This window comes from Rattus norvegicus, chromosome 5, assembly GCF_036323735.1.
Source record: "Rattus norvegicus strain BN/NHsdMcwi chromosome 5, GRCr8, whole genome shotgun sequence".
Classification (NCBI taxonomy): Eukaryota; Metazoa; Chordata; class Mammalia; order Rodentia; family Muridae; genus Rattus; species Rattus norvegicus.
Window position 1 is genome coordinate 11,264,608 of NC_086023.1, and position 19,613 is coordinate 11,284,220.

General features: G+C 44.0%; 1 protein-coding gene and 1 pseudogene across 1 annotated transcript in view; both read right to left on the reverse strand.

Moving 5' to 3' along the window:
* Sulf1 (sulfatase 1) overlaps nucleotides 1-19,613 on the reverse strand; it is a 162,673-nt gene that overhangs the window by 118,658 nt on the left and 24,402 nt on the right. The window contains exon 2 of the mRNA NM_134378.3: nucleotides 4,736-4,830. The gene's annotated coding sequence lies outside the window, so the exon portion shown is untranslated. The remainder of the gene's footprint in view (nucleotides 1-4,735; nucleotides 4,831-19,613) is intronic.
* Nucleotides 4,856-8,046, reverse strand: Atp6v1e1-ps1 (ATPase H+ transporting V1 subunit E1, pseudogene 1; annotated as a pseudogene).

Below are 19,613 nucleotides of genomic sequence, written 5' to 3' on the forward strand. Positions count from 1 at the left end.
GTAGTCAGCTATTATGCCAACAATTAATACACACTTTAATAGTAGCACTCAGTTGCTCAGAGAAAGAGTCCTCATAAGACAAGAGCCCACAGTGTGTATCGCCATGAATTTGGGAAAAGCATTAAATGCTCACTGGATACAAAGATCTTAACAGTGTTGAGGGTCTGCCTTAAATACAGCCTTCTAGAAAAGATGTGGTTTTAGTAGTGCAGTTGATGAACAATTTTAAACTCACTCGAATATAAATTAACATTATATTTGACTTTAAATATCAAATAGACTAAAGTGTCAAAGCACAGAGGCATGTTTATGAGGATAAAATTTGCATCCTGGCTGGAAGACAGGAAATGACTCCGAGGTTAAGTGCTCCTTCCACAGACATAGGTTTGGTTCTCAGCATCCACACGATGGCTCAAAACTGTCAGTGGTGGTTTAGGAGGTGTGGCCTCTTTCGGAATAGGTGTGGCCTTTTTGGAGGAAGCGTGTCACTGTAGGGACGGCTTCCTCTTAACTGCCTGGAATTCAATCTTCTTCTAGTGGCCTTAAGATCAAGATGCAGAACTCTCAGCTTCTGCTCTGACAGTGTCTGCCTGGATGATGCCATGTTTCCCGCCATGTCGTTAATGGACTGAACCTATCAGCCAGTCCAAATTAAATGTTGTCAGAGTTGCCCTGGTTACGGTGACTCTTCACAGTAATGGAAACCCTAACTAAGACCTCTCTGTGACCCAAATTCCAAGGGAGCTAAGAACACCCTCTGGCCTCCATGCACCATGTGGTATCTGTAAATACCCTCTGTCTCTCTCTCTCTGTTTCTTGTCTCTGTCTTGTCTCTGTATGTCTGTCAGTCTCTCTTTTTCTCTTTCTCTCTCTCTCACCAACATATACACACACAAACATACATACACACAGAAATATTAAATAATTTGGAAAAAAATTTCTACCTTGGTGACAAAGTGGTTCAACGGGATTAAGGCCCTTGCTGCCAAGCCTCACAGCCAGGACTTTGCTCTCCAAGCCCCAAGCCCCACATGGTAAAAGGAAAGAACTGACTCCCACATGTATATGCACACACACACACCACACACACACACACACACACACACACACACACACACACACACCCCACACACTCACAAAGTAAATAGAACAAAATATATTTTTACATTTCAATTCCAGTTAGGTATCTTCAAGACTGTGGATATAGCGCTTTCCAACATGCACAAAGCCCTGGGTTCAATCCTCAAATCTTTAAAACTGGGCTCAATGGCCTTAAAATCTCAACACTTGGGAGGGGTAAGTACAAGGTCAGAAATGCAAGGCTATATAGTGCATTCAATACCTGCATTATGAGAGACCCTGGCTCAAAACAAAAGCAAGCAGCCACCAACAGGGTTACACAGGCCTTCATTTCCTTACAGACAACATAGCCATTTTCAAAAGCTAACCGGCCTAGGTACACCCAACCTTGTCCAACAGTGCTTTGGCAGAGCCCAGAAGGGACAATATTCTATTGTTTCTATTCTGACAATCAGGAAACTGTGCTCAACGAAAGTTACCTATCTGTTCCCACGTGGGAACAGTACTTTCTATGTTAATCCTGAAGTTCCCAAGTGTCCTGAGACAGTTCTCAGTGTTCTTTTGGTGACTTCACATCACAATGTATCTGTCCTTAGAGCAAGAGCCAGCTTTCTAGGGGCTAGAAAGATACATCTATGTAGTACCACAAAAACCCTCTGTTTCTTTCTGTCTCTGGCTATTTCTCTCTCTCTCTTACACACACACTCACACACACACACACACACACACACACACATATGCAAGCACGCAAACACACACAGCTACTACTAAACAATTTGAAAAACAAATTTAAATGTTTTTTTCAGGATGACTCCACATTTAAGAGCAGTTGCTGCTCTTGCAGAGGGCCTGTATTCAATACAAAATACCCACATCCATAAAATAAAAATGAAAATTGTTTTTTTAAGTCTTCTAGCAACCCGGACGAAGAGTTTTAAGTGTGAAAAGTCCTTCCCGGGCCCCTGGGTTTGAACACTTGGTCCAAATTGCTGACGCTGTCTGGCTTGTAAACACTTAGAACGTACATCCTAACAGTTGATACAGCCACTAGGGACAGACCCTTGATGATGGTATTTGCTTCTACTGTCACCCAAACATTCTTCCTGAACTGCCACCACGTGAATGAGTTATTCTCTGAGTTCTCGCTGCCACAGACCAAGCCCCTGCTGCCACTATACCTGGTCGTTGCAGCCCAGAAACTGTGAGTCGAGTCCCTGCCCTCCCATAGGTTGTTGCTGTCAAGAATGCCACCACCATGGCTAGCCAAGTAACTAATACAGCAAGTTGCGAGGTACCTGAAGTTGCCTACAGCAGTTCCTGGTTCTGTTGGTTGAGTTATGTATTTTGGCGGTAACGAGAACTCCTAAACTAGAGAAGCAGATTTACTTTGTGATGCTGGAGAATGAACAGAGGCCTGGTTCACCCTAGGAGTGTGTTCTAGCTATGCATGAAGGGGCCCACTCACACACACCCACACCCACACATATGCATAAGCACTCACATGTGTGTGCATATGTGTGTGTTTGTATGTACACATGTATTTAACCTTATTAGTAGGAAGAGCAAGAATATGCTTCAGGTGTGAGGACAACTTTGTAGAATGGCCTCTTTCACCTTTTCACGGTTTTTGGGACCAAACTCATGCATCGGGCTTCAGAGGCAAACACTTCTGCAGGCTGAGGCACCTCCCTATTCTGAACAAGTAGCTCTTAACGCTCAGCGACAGTAAGCAAAGGGACATTATCCAAGGATGGGATGAATAGAGAAGCAAAGAAAATGGCACAGGCCACATTTGTCAGTAAAACATTCCCAGTTTTCCAGATCTACTCTAACAGGACCTATTTCTTTCTACAAAACTCCATGCCCAGGAGGATCGGGTATGTGAATGCAGATATGGCTCAGGAGGGAGAGCCAGTCCTATGTTTGAATTTTTCTGCCCAAAGATAGAAAAAGGAGATTGGAACCAGCTCTACAGGGAGCCGGCAGGTGGCTGAGAAATGTATGTCCTGCACATTAAAGTTGAGCAAACAACTCTGCTCTAGCAGGGAAGAAAACAATCGACTTCCTCATAAAAAGAATTTGCTGAAAACCAAAAAGGGTATGAGACATAAAGGGGAGAATTTCTCATCAGAGAGGAAACTGTGAAATGAGAAGTCACTGCTCAGATAAAAAGCAATAGAATTCCAAAAGTGTGGCCATTTTGCAATACGGGCCAACCTAAGATGCTTTGGAGAGCGGGCTTCAGCAGTCCCTCTGGAGAGCAATGCTTAAGGCTGAGGTTTCCATCTCCTCTGTAGTTAATTTGCAGTGCCATCATACCCGATCCAACCTTGGTCTCAGAGAAATGCAGACACATTGGCTTCGAGGTTCACAAAGAGATGAAGGAGAGAACTTTCTCCTAAGCACATGCCTTAGGAGGAAGCATGTGTTTTTCTGTTCGATCCCCCTCCTCCCCCCACGCAGGGGCATCTGCTTTTCTTGAGACCAGGCGTTGCCGGGTAGCCCTGCCTGTGCTATGGATACAATGTTTCCTCATCTTCTGGATCCGGGGATTGCAGGCGTGAGCCACCTTTCCCAGCTGTTCCCAACTTTGACACACGGAAGGCTCCTTTCCAACAACTCTACTTTCTATGACTCCACTTGCAGTTGACAGGCGGAGTAGCCTGACTGTCATAGTGATGTCCCAGACAGAGAAACTGGTGGGAAGTGTCTGAGATTGAATACTGAGACACTCAAGTCACCCTGGGTGCCAAGAACCTTTCCAGCGTTCCCTCTTCACTCGTCATGTATAGGGAAAAGAAATAAAAAATGTCCCTCAGAAGACAGACTTGAAATCCAGACAGAATGGAAGATTTTGTTTTGTTTTCTCTTCCTGTGTGAGAGTCATGAACTTTCTAGTGATTAGAGGACTGTTTCCAAGACAACCTGGCTAATGCAAGTCTTTGAAGGAAAACCAAAGAATGGATGAAGGGAGCTAAAGAGAAATCCGAGACCAACAGAACTCAGCAGTTTATACCGCGTAAGCAAGGGCCAGTCTTGAATTGGACATCTGAGGAACAATTCGTTGGGGTGTAGACTCCTGGAAATCCAACTCCTCAGTGTGTTTTTGGGACCAATGCTCTGGCTGGCCTCCTCAGTTCTTTCTGCACCCACACCATTCTAGGTGCTAATCTTATCCCTCTAAATAAGAAAGTGTGAAGATGAGCCATGGACAGGACGAGTGACATCTGTGTACTCCTGACATGGCAGCGTACTGGGATGGCTGAGGTGGCTGGCTGAGGTGGCTGGCTGAGGTGGCTGGCTGAGGTGGCTGGCTGAGGTGGCTGGCTGGCCTTTGGTTCATTTCCTGACTCTTGCGAGGCAGAAATCCACCTAGTTTTTGAATACCATATGACGTTAAGTCATGTGTCTCTTTGGAGTCCTATTTATCATGTACTGTTTGTGGCATTGCTGAGGGCCGATATCAAGACATGACTGCCACCTTTGAGGCCTGTCTTGACTCTCTTCACCAAGATGGGGAAGGGCATAGGAATGGGTTGGATGATGGACTTTGGTTCTCATCAGCTCTTAAGCTTCCCCATCCACTAGCCAAAGTGGCACACAGTACCGCAGTGGTCCCTCGTTCAGTGCGTTAAGACAAAGCTTTGGTGAATACCTTTGACGCTTCCCTGCAATGATTCTGCCTTGACGAATCTTCACGTCATTTGCCAAATTCACCTTCTCCAGCAGCTGGCGGCTGGCCCTCAGCACCTGTGATGGAGAACAAAGGTTCTGTCAGTTGTGTCTTTGCCAGCAATTTCTCTCATCTCTCAGATATCACCCTTTCACAGTCTCCAAAGGAGAGTATCATTAGGTATAATCTTCTGACAACCACACATTAATTCTCTGAAACATACCGGGTAATTCAGCCCTGTTCTAGAAGCTTCCACCTTGCCTTCTCTTTAAGGGAACGGCTTCCATTTGTACCATTTCATGATGTTCTTTGCTTGGGTTTCATGCATCTAATAAAGGAGAGTTTCTTTTTTAAAGACTTACAGTGTGTCTCACACTTAAAAGTTGAGGGACGTCTAATTTCAGGTTGTGGGATTTATTTTAAAGGAAAATGCGCTGAATCATAGAATCTTTCCAAAGCTGTTATTTGGTGAGCAGCAAATCGAGCCTTTACAAGAGGTTCAGCTTGTTTCCATTGTGTACTTGCAACCGGTGGAAATGTGTCTACAATAAATGCAGACACTTCACCCAAGAAGAAATCTCCATGCCTTCCATGAAACACATCTCATCACACTTTAACATGTACATGGTCCGTATGAACAATGTTTAAGATGAGGAAATAATAGGATAGAATAGGAAAATGTCACGCAATTTAACAATTCAATACATCCTGTGCTTTTAAAGTCTTCCTCTTTCTCATGAAAACAAGTGTTTAAGAGAGATTTTTATGTAGCACTTGAAGCTTTCTTACCTTCCCACAGCTCAGTGCAATTGTATGTTGATCTAAACAAAGGGACGCTCAGAGGCCATGGGTGTAGATTATTTACCTCCATAGACTCTTGCTCTGGACTGGCTTTGTGGGTTCAGGTTAAGTATGGGCAGTTCCAGGCTCCACCCTCAGAGCATTGAGCATCCACTCTCTGCTATGACGCAGGATGATGGCTGTAGTCAGGCTAGCATAGTATAGCATCGGGATAACCTACGTGTCTTCTGACACTGATCTGGCCATACTTCTGTGGGAGGATGGTGGGATTCCAGATGACAGCACTTACTGGCTATGTGACCTGGAGTGAGTTATTTAGCCTCCACCTCAGCATATCCTTTTGAAGATCAAGGGTTTAAAAGTGTGGGAACTCCCTAGGTCCAATGTGAAGGTTACATGAGGACGCCCTTTAAAAGGCCATGAAGAGTTTCTCCCACAAGCTATTATTACTTGGGTAATTTGAACAATGAATTCTTATTGCAAAGTGGATTTTTTTGCACTTTATTTACATATACCTTTTCCCTCACATAAACCTTTTGTTTTAATAAATAAAGAATATTCGTGGTATAGATTTTAAATTACATTTGCAGACAAGGAAGACTAAATAGACACAGTGAAGCTAGTGTTCCTGGAGGAATTTGCACCCCACATTTGCTCTTTGTCCCAAAGAGCAGGGGACAGCATGCACAACTCGCTCTAGACTAGAGCAGGAACAGGGAGAGGATGGGTCCCTGGTGAGGGTTGCACACCACATCTGATTCCATTCATCCTGCTCCAAACCAGTGCACAGCTGTGATGTCAGACGAGCTGTCTCTGAGTTCTCGCCCACACCAAGAGACCATTCTGTTGACACTGAACCAAGAGCATTAGAGGTAGAGGTATCCATTGGTTACCAGTGTTAGAACAGAAAGAGGAAGTCACACTCCTGCTTCTCCAGGAGTACAGCCGTTTGCACCAAACAAGGCTCTGTGGACTTCTGGCATTGTCTGATGGGCTATTAGGTTTCCAGAGTGTTGGAAACCTTTATCTTTCGATCCCCATGATAGATTTCAACTCCACCATCTATCTCCTCAGACAGATAGGCCTGTTAGTGAATTTGGACGTCAGCATCTTTTTTGGTGGCAATTTTATACCTAGGAATTGCGTTTCACACTGCAGCCTTCATCAAAGGGAAATCTTGTCTTATGCAGCACACAATCATTTGAGGCTCCAACAGCTGCTCCAAGCCCTGGAGGACCAGTCTACCAGCAACACTTGGTACCTGGTCATATCTTTTACCACTTTGCTAAGTCTCTGTTTTGCCTCATTTAGCAGATCAGTGATGAGGTCATCTCTTGCTGAGAACTTTGAACCTTGCTTGATACATCAAGTTGGGCATTTGAATTTTCTTCAGCTGCTCAATCTGGTTTTCCTTCTTCTCATAGTATTCCAGAATTTTCCATCTCTGGGTTTGCACAGGACAACCTTTCTCAATGTTGAACTCTTCTTCTGCCTTTGCATTTATTTCTTCAGCTTTCTCATTGGCTTCTTGTTCGATGAGAGCCACTGAGTGCTTAATCTGTTTCTGCACATCTCCATCACTGAGTGCCATGGTCAAAGGCAAAGCTCAGCCAGGGAAAAGCCTCGAATCTGGGCTCTAAGTGGCAGAGGAGCAAACTCAACACAAAAACCCAGGGAGAATTCTGGAAATCAGTCTGGAGGTTCCTCAGAAAATTGGACATTGAACTGCCTGAGGATCCAGCTATACCTCCCTTGGGCATGTACCCACAAGATGCCCCAACATATAACAAAGACACGTGCTCCACTATGTTCATTGCAGCCTTATTTATAATAGCCAGAAGCTGGAAAGAACCCAGATGCCCTTCAAAAGAGGAATGGATACAGAAAATGTGGTACATCTACACAATGGAATATTACTCAGCTATCAAAAATAATGGCTTTATGAAATTCGTAGGCGAATGGATGGAACTGGAAAATATCATCCTGAGTGAGGTAACCCAATCACAGAAAAACACACATGGTATGCACTCACTGATAAGTGGCTATTATCCCAAATGCTTGAATTACCCTAGATGCCTAGAACAAATGAAACTCAAGACGGATGATCAAAATGTGAATGCTTCACTCCTTCTTTAAAAGGGGAACAAGAATACCCTTGGCAGGGAATAGAAAGGCAAAGATTAAAACAGACACAGAAGGAACACCCATTCAGAGCCTGCCCCACATGTGGCCCATACATATACAGCCATCCAATTAGACAAGATGGATGAAGCAAAGAAGTACAGGCTGACAGGAGCTGGATGTAGATCGCTCCTGAGAGGCACAGCCAGAATACAGCAAACACAGAGGCGAATGCCAGCAGCAAACCACTGAACTGAGAATAGGACCCCTGTTGAAGGAATCAGACAAAGAACTGGAAGAGCTTGAAGGGGCTCGAGACCCCTTATGAACAACAATGCCAAGCAACCAGAGCTTCCAGGGACTAAGCCACTACCTAAAGACTATACATGGACTGACCCTGGACTCTGACCTCATAGGTAGCAGTGTATCCTAGTAAGAACACCAGTGGAAGGGGAAGCCCTTGGTCCTGCTAAGACTGAACCCCCAGTGAACTAGATTGTTGGGGGGAGGGCGGCCATTGGGGGAGGATGGGGAGGGGAACACCGATAAGAAAGGGGAGGGTGGAAGGGGATGTTTGCCCGGAAACCGGGAAAGGGAATAACACTCAAAATGTATATAAGAAATACTCAAGTTAATAAAAAAATACTCAAGTTAATAAAAATAAAAAATAAAAAAAAAACCCAGGGAGATTCAACTTTCTTTACTCTATAAACCTGACTTCTGCATACCTTCGCTCTTGATTGAGCAAAAATATGTGCAAGTGTTTTTAAAAGCATTATCATCGATATAGGCCTTGATTTTTTTTAATGCCTAAAGTGTCAACTTAGTAATTTATTACAGGCAGCTGAAAATAAAAAAAAAATAAGACAACCTGGACCTACGCCTGTGCCACACACATGCAGAGTCAAATGCCTGCCCCCACCCTGTAGTGAGACCTGTTTACTTGCAGAACTGAGAAAGGTGATAGGATAACCTGACTGTCACAGTACCCAGGCTGTGACTGTCACAGTACCCAGGCTGTGACTGTCACAGTACCCAGGCTGTGAGAACTTCGCCAGGAAGTATATGCCACAGACCCTTTTCCTGGTTTGCCAGTTCACAGCTGGGACTATAGGCACACCCAGCACTACATCTACAATAGAAATATATTAAAAATATTTTTTTTTGGTATGGAGAGATGGCTTAGGGGCTTGGAGAACTGACTGTCTATCCAGATGACTCAGGTTCAATTTCTCACACACATATGGCAGCTCACAACCATCTGTAACTCCAATTTCAGGGCCTCTGATGCCCCCTTCTGATTTCTTTGGGCTCCAGCACGCATGTGGCACAGACAAGGATGCAGGCAAAACATTCAAACACATAAAGTAAAATAAATAATGAAATTATTTTTTTAAAGTTTGCTAATGAGTTCCTGACAAAAACCAAATTTATTCCATAGTCATTAAACTAGTAAGTACCACCTGTAAAAAGTGGAGCTGATATTATTGGTTAGAATGCTGGCTTATAGTTATTCATATTTAGTTAGTATTTTTTATTTCAATGATATTTATATGCAGTGAGCTGGTAGAGCCTGCACCCTCAGATTTAACCAGCCAAGAATCAGAATGTTTGAAAAATAAATTTCCAGTGTAAGCAACATATATCGACTGTCTCCATTTTCATTGATTCTAGATAATTATTAGATACATTAAATTAGATAGGATAACAGTTATCTACATAGCATCTACATTAGATTTCTGTTACAATTAATCTACAAGTAATGTTAAGTGTCCAGAAACATATGTATGCATTACATTTTAATACCATGCATGCTGTTTTATATAAGTCTTGAGGATTCAGACTGATCTTCAGAACCAAACACCAGGCATAGATACCCAGGTAATGACTGTACCTTACACTGCATTTCGTCTGCCCTGAGCAGCATGGTGGCATCACACAAGCCCAGCACCCCAGTGGAGAGAAATGAACGTAGCCTAGTACCTCTGTGTTTCATCAACCTGAGCAGTGTTCTGAAGTCCCAGGAGTGAGGTGGAAATACAGAACCACAGACTGGTGGCCAATGGCCCCTAAGGAAATGGAGACCCACAGGAGGGTATCGTTCTGTAGTTCACTTGCTATGCCAACTATAGGTGGCCTTGAGCTCTTTTCTGCTGTCTCTTCTTAGGTGCCTAAACGCTGAGTTAATAGACACCTGTATCCTAGTTTTGATAATTTTGTCTGTTAACATGAACCAAGATGACTAAAGATCTCCTTGGCACCAGTTCCTCAGCTTGTTGTTGTCTTAGTAATTTTCTATTGCTATGTGTGATGGTTTGCATATGCTTGGCCCAGGGAGTGGCACTATTAGAAGGTATGGCCTTGTTGGAGGAAGTGTGTCACTGTGGGGGTGGGCTTGGAGATCTTCCTACTAGCTGCCTGAGGGTGCTCAGTCTGTTCCTGGCTTCCTTTGGGTGAAGATGTAGAACTCAGCTCCTCCTGGACCATACCTGTCTGGATGCTGCCATGCTCCTGCCTTAATGATAATGGACTGAACCTCTGAACCTCTAAGCCAGCCCCAATTAAATGGTGTCCTTTATAAAACGTGCATTGGTCATGGTGTCTGTTCACAGCAATAAGACCCTAACTAATACACTATGATAGGACACCGTGATCAAGACAAGTCATTAGAGAAAACATTTCATTCGGCTTATGGTTTCAGAGAGTTGGAGTCCATGACAACAGAGCAAAGGCATTGTAATGGCAACAGCTAAGAATTCACATCCTGATCCACAAGAAGGGGGCAGAGAGAGATACTAGAAAATAAGGCTTCTGAGACCTCAACATTGTCCCCAAGGCTATGTTAGACCTCCTCTAATAAGCCTATACATCCAAAACAGTTTTATAAACTGGAGACCAAGTATTCAAGTATGTTCCTATTGGTGCCATTCATTCATTCATTCATTCATTCATTCATTCATTCATTCATTCACTCATTCATTCAAACCACCACATCATTTTTCTTCTCCCAGGTTTCATGCTGACTGTTCCTGGCCTAAAATGTCTTCCTTTCTCTACTCCACACTCTAGCATACTCCACATCCCTTGCACCAGCACAGATTCCCTCTTGCCAACCCCTATTTTCACTTGTTGCTGTCAGCACATGTAACCCGAGATGTAATATAGCACTGTTATCATCTTGTCTCTCCTGTCAGCTTTGAAGATTGTTCATGGAGCACAGGTCATATTCCTGTATCTCCATCTTACCCTCTCGTCACAGGGTAACCCCAGTAACTGATCATTACCATAAACTTAGGCGGTCAGGTTCTGAACTGCAAGTGATCCTTGCTTTAGCTTAGAGTTTGTTCATATTTGGTTAAAAATATAAATTTAATGGTATTAAAAACTAAAAATTAGTGGCTGCAGAGATGGCTCAGCAGTTATGGTTACTGGCTGCTTTTGCAGAGGGCCTGGATTCAATTCCTAGCATCTACATGCTGGCTCACAAATTGTCTGTAACGACAGTGCTAGGGCATCCAGTGTTCTCTTTTGGCCTTGGTCATCACTGCTCACAGATGGTTCATGAAAATCTACACAGGCAGAAACCTCAGACACATAAAATATAAACAAATGCATTTTTTTGAAAAGATGTAAAATTAAGAATTAATTCTTAGCCCATTGGAAAACTAGACCAGAAAGTGGGTAGTCTCGATCTGAGACATTTGTTCCTTTCCCTTTACCAAATTAGACAATTTCTGTAAGCAATCTCTTGGCCCAAGACTCAAGTGTTGTATGAGGTATGCATGTGTGTGTGTATGTATGCACCTGTGTTCATTAATCTGTTGTTCTGTTCCTAGAATGGGGTTATAGGTGGGACAGAAAGACTTCTGAAGTCTTGGCCTGTGAGGCATGAGAGGATTGCTTCAGATACGATGACATGAGACCAGAATACACCTGGAGTCCACGATACTTCTACCTTAGCCTCCCAAGCACTGGAATTAAAGGTATATATCACCTGCCTCACATTTGTTCATTTCTTTTTAAATTTTTAAGTAGATTTTTTTATTCTGTGTATGTCTGTGTACCCATGTATACTCATGTGCCTATATGCATACGACACGCTGTCAAAGGATTAGCTTCACTCAAACTAGACAAGTCTCTTCCACAGCCACACGTCTAGCCTGTGTCTTGAGTCTTCCCACTAGACTTGAGTCTTCCCACCATGCAGTGACAAGTCATTTTGGCAAAAGCAGGAACATTTTCATCAAATCAAAACCCAGACAAGTTGAGATACATCAACCCCAGCCCCTGACTTTCCTCAAAGTCAAAGATAAGTTTTAGTCACTGGTGGGTGGGAATGACCCATCAGAAATTTGATTTTATAGTCAAATTCAATCTAAGAAATGGTTTTTAAAATTTTTATGTCAGAGGTAGAAATCATTTTAAAATAGGTGCTTAAATACAGTTTACCTCCTGAGAGGAAACATTACACATCTTCACAAGCCGAGCAACAACGTCTGGGGCTAAGTCTCTTTCATAACCAATGGCATTTACTTTGCCATGTTCACCTGGGGGGGGGAGAGCTCAGAAATCCAGGAAATCCGAGACGCTCTGCCACAGAAGATTAAGTGCTGAGCCTAGAAACAGTGAAAGGGTTTGAGAAACCCAAGGTTATCAAGTAATCAGACCCCCAAGATTGGGAAAATCTCAGCTTCCTGTCTGTTAAGCAGGCTTCTCTGTTTGCCCAGCCCTCCTCTGTACTCTCACACTCTACTGAGGAGCGACAGGGACTGGCTGGTGGAATTTAGAAGAAAGGGTTGCAGTCCTCTTCAGGGCCAGGTAAGGAAAGACAAGCTCTGGTCTTGGGGTGCCTCCCCCAAAGTGAAATGCAAACTGCCTAAGGGGGAGGCCTTCTCTTTTTTGGGCAAATAGGACTAACTTTGAATATATGATGCTCCAGAAAGTGCTCCACTCTGCTCAGTGCTCATGGCAAGCATTGCTCACTGTAAGGCTAAACTAAGGTCACCTAGACATGGCCTTCCTCTGGTGAAGCTAAAGAGATCACAATCTGCCAGGCAGACAGCAGGGACCCAAGACTGAAGACAGCAGGGACCAAGAGTCAAGCAGTAAGTTCAGTGAGCCAGGATACGTTAAGACATAAGATGGCTTAGTCTTTACATTTCAAAATCACAGAGAGGAAAATCTGTCAGTTTTACACTCGTAAAAATCTGTTCTTGAGGTGGGGCGGGGGAGTAGCTCAGTCAGGAAAGTGCATTGCCATTTGGGTGTGAGCACCTGGGATTACCCCCCCCACACACACACACACCACCCCTGCCCCAGGTTTCAGAATAAAGCATGGCAGGAGTGTGAGTTTGGAATACCAGTGCTGGGAGGATCCCAGGAGCTGATTGGGTAGCCAGCTTAGCCTAACTGGTGAGTCTCAGGTCCCAGTGTCTCAAAAACAAAACAAAACAGTCAGGGCCTAAGAATGACAAACAACCCAGGCTGTAATCTAGCACACACACACACACACACACACACACACACACACACACACACACATCATACACTTACACAATACTTATTCATATACTCCTCACTTACACACACTTAAATACATGCACTTACACATGTAAATACACATCTTAAAACATATACATACGAACACCTTTTTAATCTTTATTCAGTGATACAATTCCTTACTACCGACACTGCCAACGTCAGCGGATTCTATTCTTCTCTGTTTGCACCTCCTTTTGCTCCCCTGTGTCCTCCTCTAGCTAACTACTTAGTTGCCTGCATCTGAACCTACATTAGAAATTTCCTGTCCATTCATTCTGTTCATCCAGGCCCACGTTACGAATGTGAGACCTTCTGAACACGTCTAGAATCTTAGTCTGTTGTCTACCTGCACAGCCCAGGCCTCAGCATCTCACATTTGGACACAATGGTCTCTTCTCGGTTCTCCTAGTCTGCAGAGTTCTACTTACTGCTTTTGCACAGCCCACACTTCATATGGTCAAGGAGACACGGATAAAATCTTTCTAGGACTCGTGTCGAAGTATAGTTCTGGGGTTGAGGCCTTGCCTAGCATGTAGAAGGTCATAGACTTCATTGATGCCCCGTATTGAGAATACAAATAAGCAAGAATATTTCTGAAATATGAGTCACATCTGCTTTCCATTTCTCAGCTCTACAAAAATTCTTTTGTCTCTTTTTGAGTGAAAAGCAGACCCCAAAATAGTGGACATGGAGGAATAGGGGCTCTGGCCCACAGATGCTTTCATCACTGACTTGCATTTGCTGCAAAAAACAGCAGACAGAAGAATTATCACTATCAGAGGCTGGGGAGGTGGCTCAGTCAGTTAAGAACACTGGCTGCTCTTCCAGAAGACCCAAGTTCAATTCCCAGCACCCACATGGCAGCTGACAACGGTCAGTACCTGGGTATCTGGCACCTTTACTGACATACATGTAGGCAAAACACCAGTGCACATAAAATACAAATAAATGAAAACCCCAATAACACACTCTGGTGGAGCTATAAACTGTGGATGAGAAGCTGGGCTGTGGGTGAGCGTCTCACCAAAATTAACGCGTTTCACCATTGTACTGATGTAACTCTCTTGGATTCAATTCCTAGTCCCTTTTCATAGCCTTGTCTATCCCTCCTGTCCTGTTCAGCAGTGCTTTTCCCTTCTGTGCTCTTCCTGTCGGCTGCTTATTCTTTGAAACCCAGCCCATCACCATCACCTTGTGAAAAGTTCCTGGCTTCCTGAGGCAGAAGTAACACTCTGAGTTGGGCCCCTTCTTTCAATCCTGAACCCGCTTCTTTTTCAGGTATAAAATCTAACTATTACAGAACTATTTGTTGTTTTGGTCTGTTCCTCAGAACAACTCTTAAAGACAAGACATTTTACCCACCTGAGTATTGCTACTGCTTAACACAGCATGCCATCTATCCACAGTAGATGCTCACTAGCGAAGTAAGAGCCAAAACAGAGGCTAGAGAGATGGCTCAACGCTTAGGCAGAAGCACATACTGCTCGCTCTTCCAAAGGACCCAAGTTCAAATCCCAGCATCCACATTAGGTGGTTCATAATCACTTGCAGCTCTAGCTCCAGGAGGTCAACACCTCTTTTGTACTCCATGGGCACCCACAAACCCATGGCAGGCACACATATAAATAAAATCTTAAAAAAGATGAAAGCAAGAGAAATGGGAAAGTCTCATATGTACTAAAATAGTGCTGGGTTCAGACTGTGTGCTGGATGCTTTTCCATACTACATTACTTCCTGTGCTGGATACTTTTCCATACTACATTACTTCCTGTGCTGGATGCTTTTCTATACTACATTACTTCCTGTGCTGGATACTTTTCCATACTACATTACTTCCTGTGCTGGATACTTTTCCATACTACATTACTTCCTGTGCTGGATACTTTTCCATACTACATTACTTCCTGTGCTGGATACTTTTCCATACTACATTACTTCCTGTGCTGGATGCTTTTCTATACTACATTACTTCCTGTGCTGGATACTCTTCTATACTACATTACTTCCTGTTACTTTGCTCTTTTACTTCCTTCCTGTTTTACCAACACTATTCTCCTGGAGATGTGGAGCTTTGACTCATTTCATAGAGAAATGCTCAATCTTGCTGCTGGTCCTCAGGTGACAGTGACACAAACTCCAATCTGGATCTTATCTGTCTGTGTCCCCTCTGCTGTCACTGAGGCTAAGGTTGAGATAACAGGGCTGGTCTTTGTAGACACTGACATACAGTGTTGATAAATCCCATTCAAATTTAGAGGTAAAATAACTAGGGCTTAGCTGCAATTATATCTTAAAATTTCTTGATAGTCACAGATAATTTAAGTAGAAATATAATTTAAATATGATTTTTAAATTTAATTTAAACAATTTACTTATTTGTTTTTTCTGTGGCAAGAGCTTCCTATGTATCTTTGGCTGGTCTTGAACTCACCATCTTCCTGGCTCAGTTTTCTCAATGCTGGAATTACAGGCAGGCATGGGCCACCACATCTGAAAATCTTTAAAACTTGATAAAAATTTCTCCATTTGGTCCATATTGCATGTAAAACAGAGGGGGTGGATATCTAGATAGGCACGCGCGTGCGCGCGCGCGCGCACACACACACACACACACACACACACAAAACTGTCATACAGGACACAAGTCTGTCTAATATAGCAAACTAATTGATCACTCACTAATGTAATCAGTGGACTAATCGCAGTGCTTAGAGCATTCAACCTCAGGCATCCCTGTATATTTCTAAGTTTTCTTTCTCAAAACAGTATCGAGCCATAATAATTTTCCATTTCTCAGGATACGAGGAGATACAGTCATGGTTTTACAAATGCAATTTATACCATTACCTCCAACAGAACTTCATTTCTGTGGCTTTCAATTAACCGCAGTAGTTTTACCTGTTCAGAGCTTGCATCCTGCTTCTGTTGCTCCACTGACTTGTAGAGAGGTGACATCTAAAGGCCAAACACCACACCCCCAAGCTGAATCTTTCACAAACGCTGCATTCTTTATGGAGAGCAAGCTTAATAATTTGGCTCTGGGCTTTGCCAGCACTTAAGTAGCTTTTGTCCATGCCTCTTTAATATTAAACCCTTTGGTCCTACAGTGAAAATAAACTAATGAAAGCGAACATGCCCACTGAAGCCACCCTGTTTGTCACAGCTTACAGAAGCCGGCGAAAGTTTCAAGCCTCCCATGGAAGTTGGAATTTATTTCATAGTGTAAAAAGAAACGTCCAGCGATTATATTTACCTGAGATTGTGAGTAGCCAAGACAGAGACACTGAAGAGGAAGACAGTTACAATTTCTGCATTGCCCAGCAAACCAAGTGAGTAACCAGGCTCTTTCCTGAGAGGGCTGCAAGCCAGCCTGCATGGAGCCAGGCGAGGCTAGACTAGCATGCACTGAGACTAGTCAAGCTAAGCACCTCCTCCGAGCGTTATTTTGTCAAGTGAATTATCATCTGAAACCTTTTTTCTCTTCTAGTATCCTAAAGGGAGACCAAACTGGGAGGGTGGAGAACTTTGGCCAGAGACTCGTTTTCCATCATCTAAGCATCTCAAATAGGAGTAGGATCATAAAAACACAAAGTGCACAAGAGGCAGGAAGGGAAACTTGCCTTATTTCTAGCAAAAGTAGACTATCATACTTACAAAAGACGCCTTGGAAGTCTTCTCCAGAGAAAAGGCTCGGGGAGCATAGAAGGGGCAGAGGAGCAGAGACTAGGTGGCAGCGGGACTTCCTTCTGCCTCCACAATGGGAGAGTCATTGTTCCTTATCGCTCTGACCTCTGAGAGGCTCCAGGAGCCAGGGAGGCCTGGCCTCTGATCCCAGCTGCCCTCTCTCCTGGCCTCTGGGCCTCGGATTTCCAACTCGCAGATAAAGCTGCCCGGCCTGACACCAGCTCCAAGATTCATTAGGGACTGTCTGCGAAGTGCTTGCAAGACACAGTTATATAAGCCCGGCGTATTATTATCATCACACACCCCCATAGACCCAGCTCTGCCAGACAAACAAAAGGCAGTTCCAAGAAGAGGAGGAGCAGAGGCACAAGTTCCACTGGGGGTGAATTTCGGGACACTGCTGAACTGACTGGAAAAAAAAAGGCAACCCAATAGGAGTATGCAAACCTCGGCAAACAAACTGCGTCGCAGCTGGCCAGCTGGGAGGGGAGGGGGCGGGAAGGGAGTCAAGGTTTCCAGGCATGCGGTTCTGGCGCCTGGAGCTCAGTACAGTAGCTGTCTGTGGCAGGATGGAATGGATGAGGAAGATGTGGGCTTTGGAAAGTCAGGCGATCGGGCCAAGTACTTAGTAAACACAGATCGTTCTTACACCCGGACCCAGTGCTCTGTTCTCTTTATTCCTGGTCTTCTTTTCCTAATGGTAGTTTGCAGGGAATCTCCTGTGCTCTGTGGAGTTCTGTTTGAAACTTGACTGGGTCTCTGCTTTTTCCTTTGTGAGAGCAACAGGTCCCCTCCCCCACCCCCAAGACAGGGTCATCTGAGAAAGTTAACTGTCATGGTCCTCATCTCTTAGCTTGCTGCTGTATCTTCTTTAAGGTTATTATTATTACTATTATTATTATTATTATTATTATTATTATTATTGCCTGCTCTTAGCATTCCCCTCCTGGTATGATGACTCCTACCCTAGTACTTCCAGCCCCACCCTCTAGTATCACCTTCCTGGCAGCATCTTAGAGAGCGAATCACTCTCAAAAGGTGGATTTAACAGTCCTTGCATTTAGGACCTTACTCACACCCGTGTTCAGGCTCATTTCAAAACTCTGCTCCCCTGCAAAGCTCACTCCAATTCTTTCTTATCTTACTGTATTTCGCTACTATGACCCAAGCCTCCCTCCTCGAGTGCTTGGGAACCGTTGTGTTAGCCTCCGAACAGCAGAAGCTTAGTAAGCTTGCTGAACTCTGAGATCAGGTCTCACTTTGTAGCCATGGCTGTCCTGGAACTCACAGAGATCTACCTGTCTTTGCGCTGCCTCGCCATTGCTAGTATTAATGGTGTGTGCCGCCAAGTCTGGATGGCACTGAAATACCTTACAGTTTGACTGGACCTCACTTGTGTCTTCTGAGTGAAGGAAGAGCCTGCGTATGAACAGAGAAGTTGGTTGTTGTAGATATGTAGTAGACCTGTAAGGGGTTTGCAGTACTCCTCCCATGTTTGAGTGATTGAGAATGCTCCGTGCTGGTAGGCTGCATGCTTCCTAGCGTGCTCGAGACCCTGGGATCCATCCTTGAACCTGGAAAAGCTGAGGCACAGCCTTTATGGGATGCTAAGTTTGGGTGGTCTTTTTTCAAACATAACTCTAAGTTTGCAGAGAAGCAGGACTTCTAACACCTATGAAAGCCCCCATTACCCACAGAAGGTGTCCTTTAAGGATGGCCTATGGGCCAGTGAGAGGGCTCAGTTGGTAAAAGGGCTTGCTGCTAAACCTGGCAACCTGAGTTCGATCTCGGGGACCCACATTGAGGAAGGAGAGAAATGACTCCAGCAAGCTGCCCTCTGACCTCTGCATTACGCCTAACGTGTATAAATAAGTCAGTGTAATTAAAAAGAAGTACAGTACAGCTCATTTCATATAATCCCCCGACAGTGGCATTTTCAGCACTAACAGGCTAGAGGCTACAGTTTATGGAAACTGTATGGGCCTTCAGAAAAAAGCAACTGTGCTCTGGGTTACCACACGGGGTGACCACTGTCTTCCTGAGGCTTTTATTAACATGTATTAGGTGACATTTCCTCTGCTGTTCTTTGACTAAAGCAGCATGCTTTAAATTCCACACCCGGTGTCTGGAACCTTCATCCTGTCATCTAAAAGACTTGAGCTGTTTCTACACAGCAAACTCTCTCCATCGAATACAGAATGCTCAGTGAATTAGAATAATTTTCCCACCCCCTCTAATTCGGAACAATCAAATACAATTCGGGTTCTAGAGAATTTCAGCCTTAACTCGAGTGTTTGGGGGTTTAGACCTCAGGGCTAGCTATGCTCATATACGTTTGTTTTATATTTTAGAGGGTGAGGCTAGAGACCCAGGACCTCTACATAGCCCCAGCCCTAGTGAGTGTCCTTTACAAAGATGTTCTTATTATTGTTTTGGTTATTTTGTATCTATAGATGTTTCGCCCGCATAATGTGTCTGTGCACCACATGTGTGCAGTGTGCGTAGAAGGCAGAAGAGGGCATTAGATCCTCTGGGACCTGATGGTTGTGAGCCACCATATGGGTGCTGGGGCTAGAATCCAGCTCTGGGAAAGAGCTACCACCCCACGCCCTAATGAGCATTCTTAACCTGCCAGTACCCTGAAATATAGGCATCTTATCTTTATTTTAGCAATAGGAAAATCAAATCTGGCTGTGGTAACCCATCTTTCAT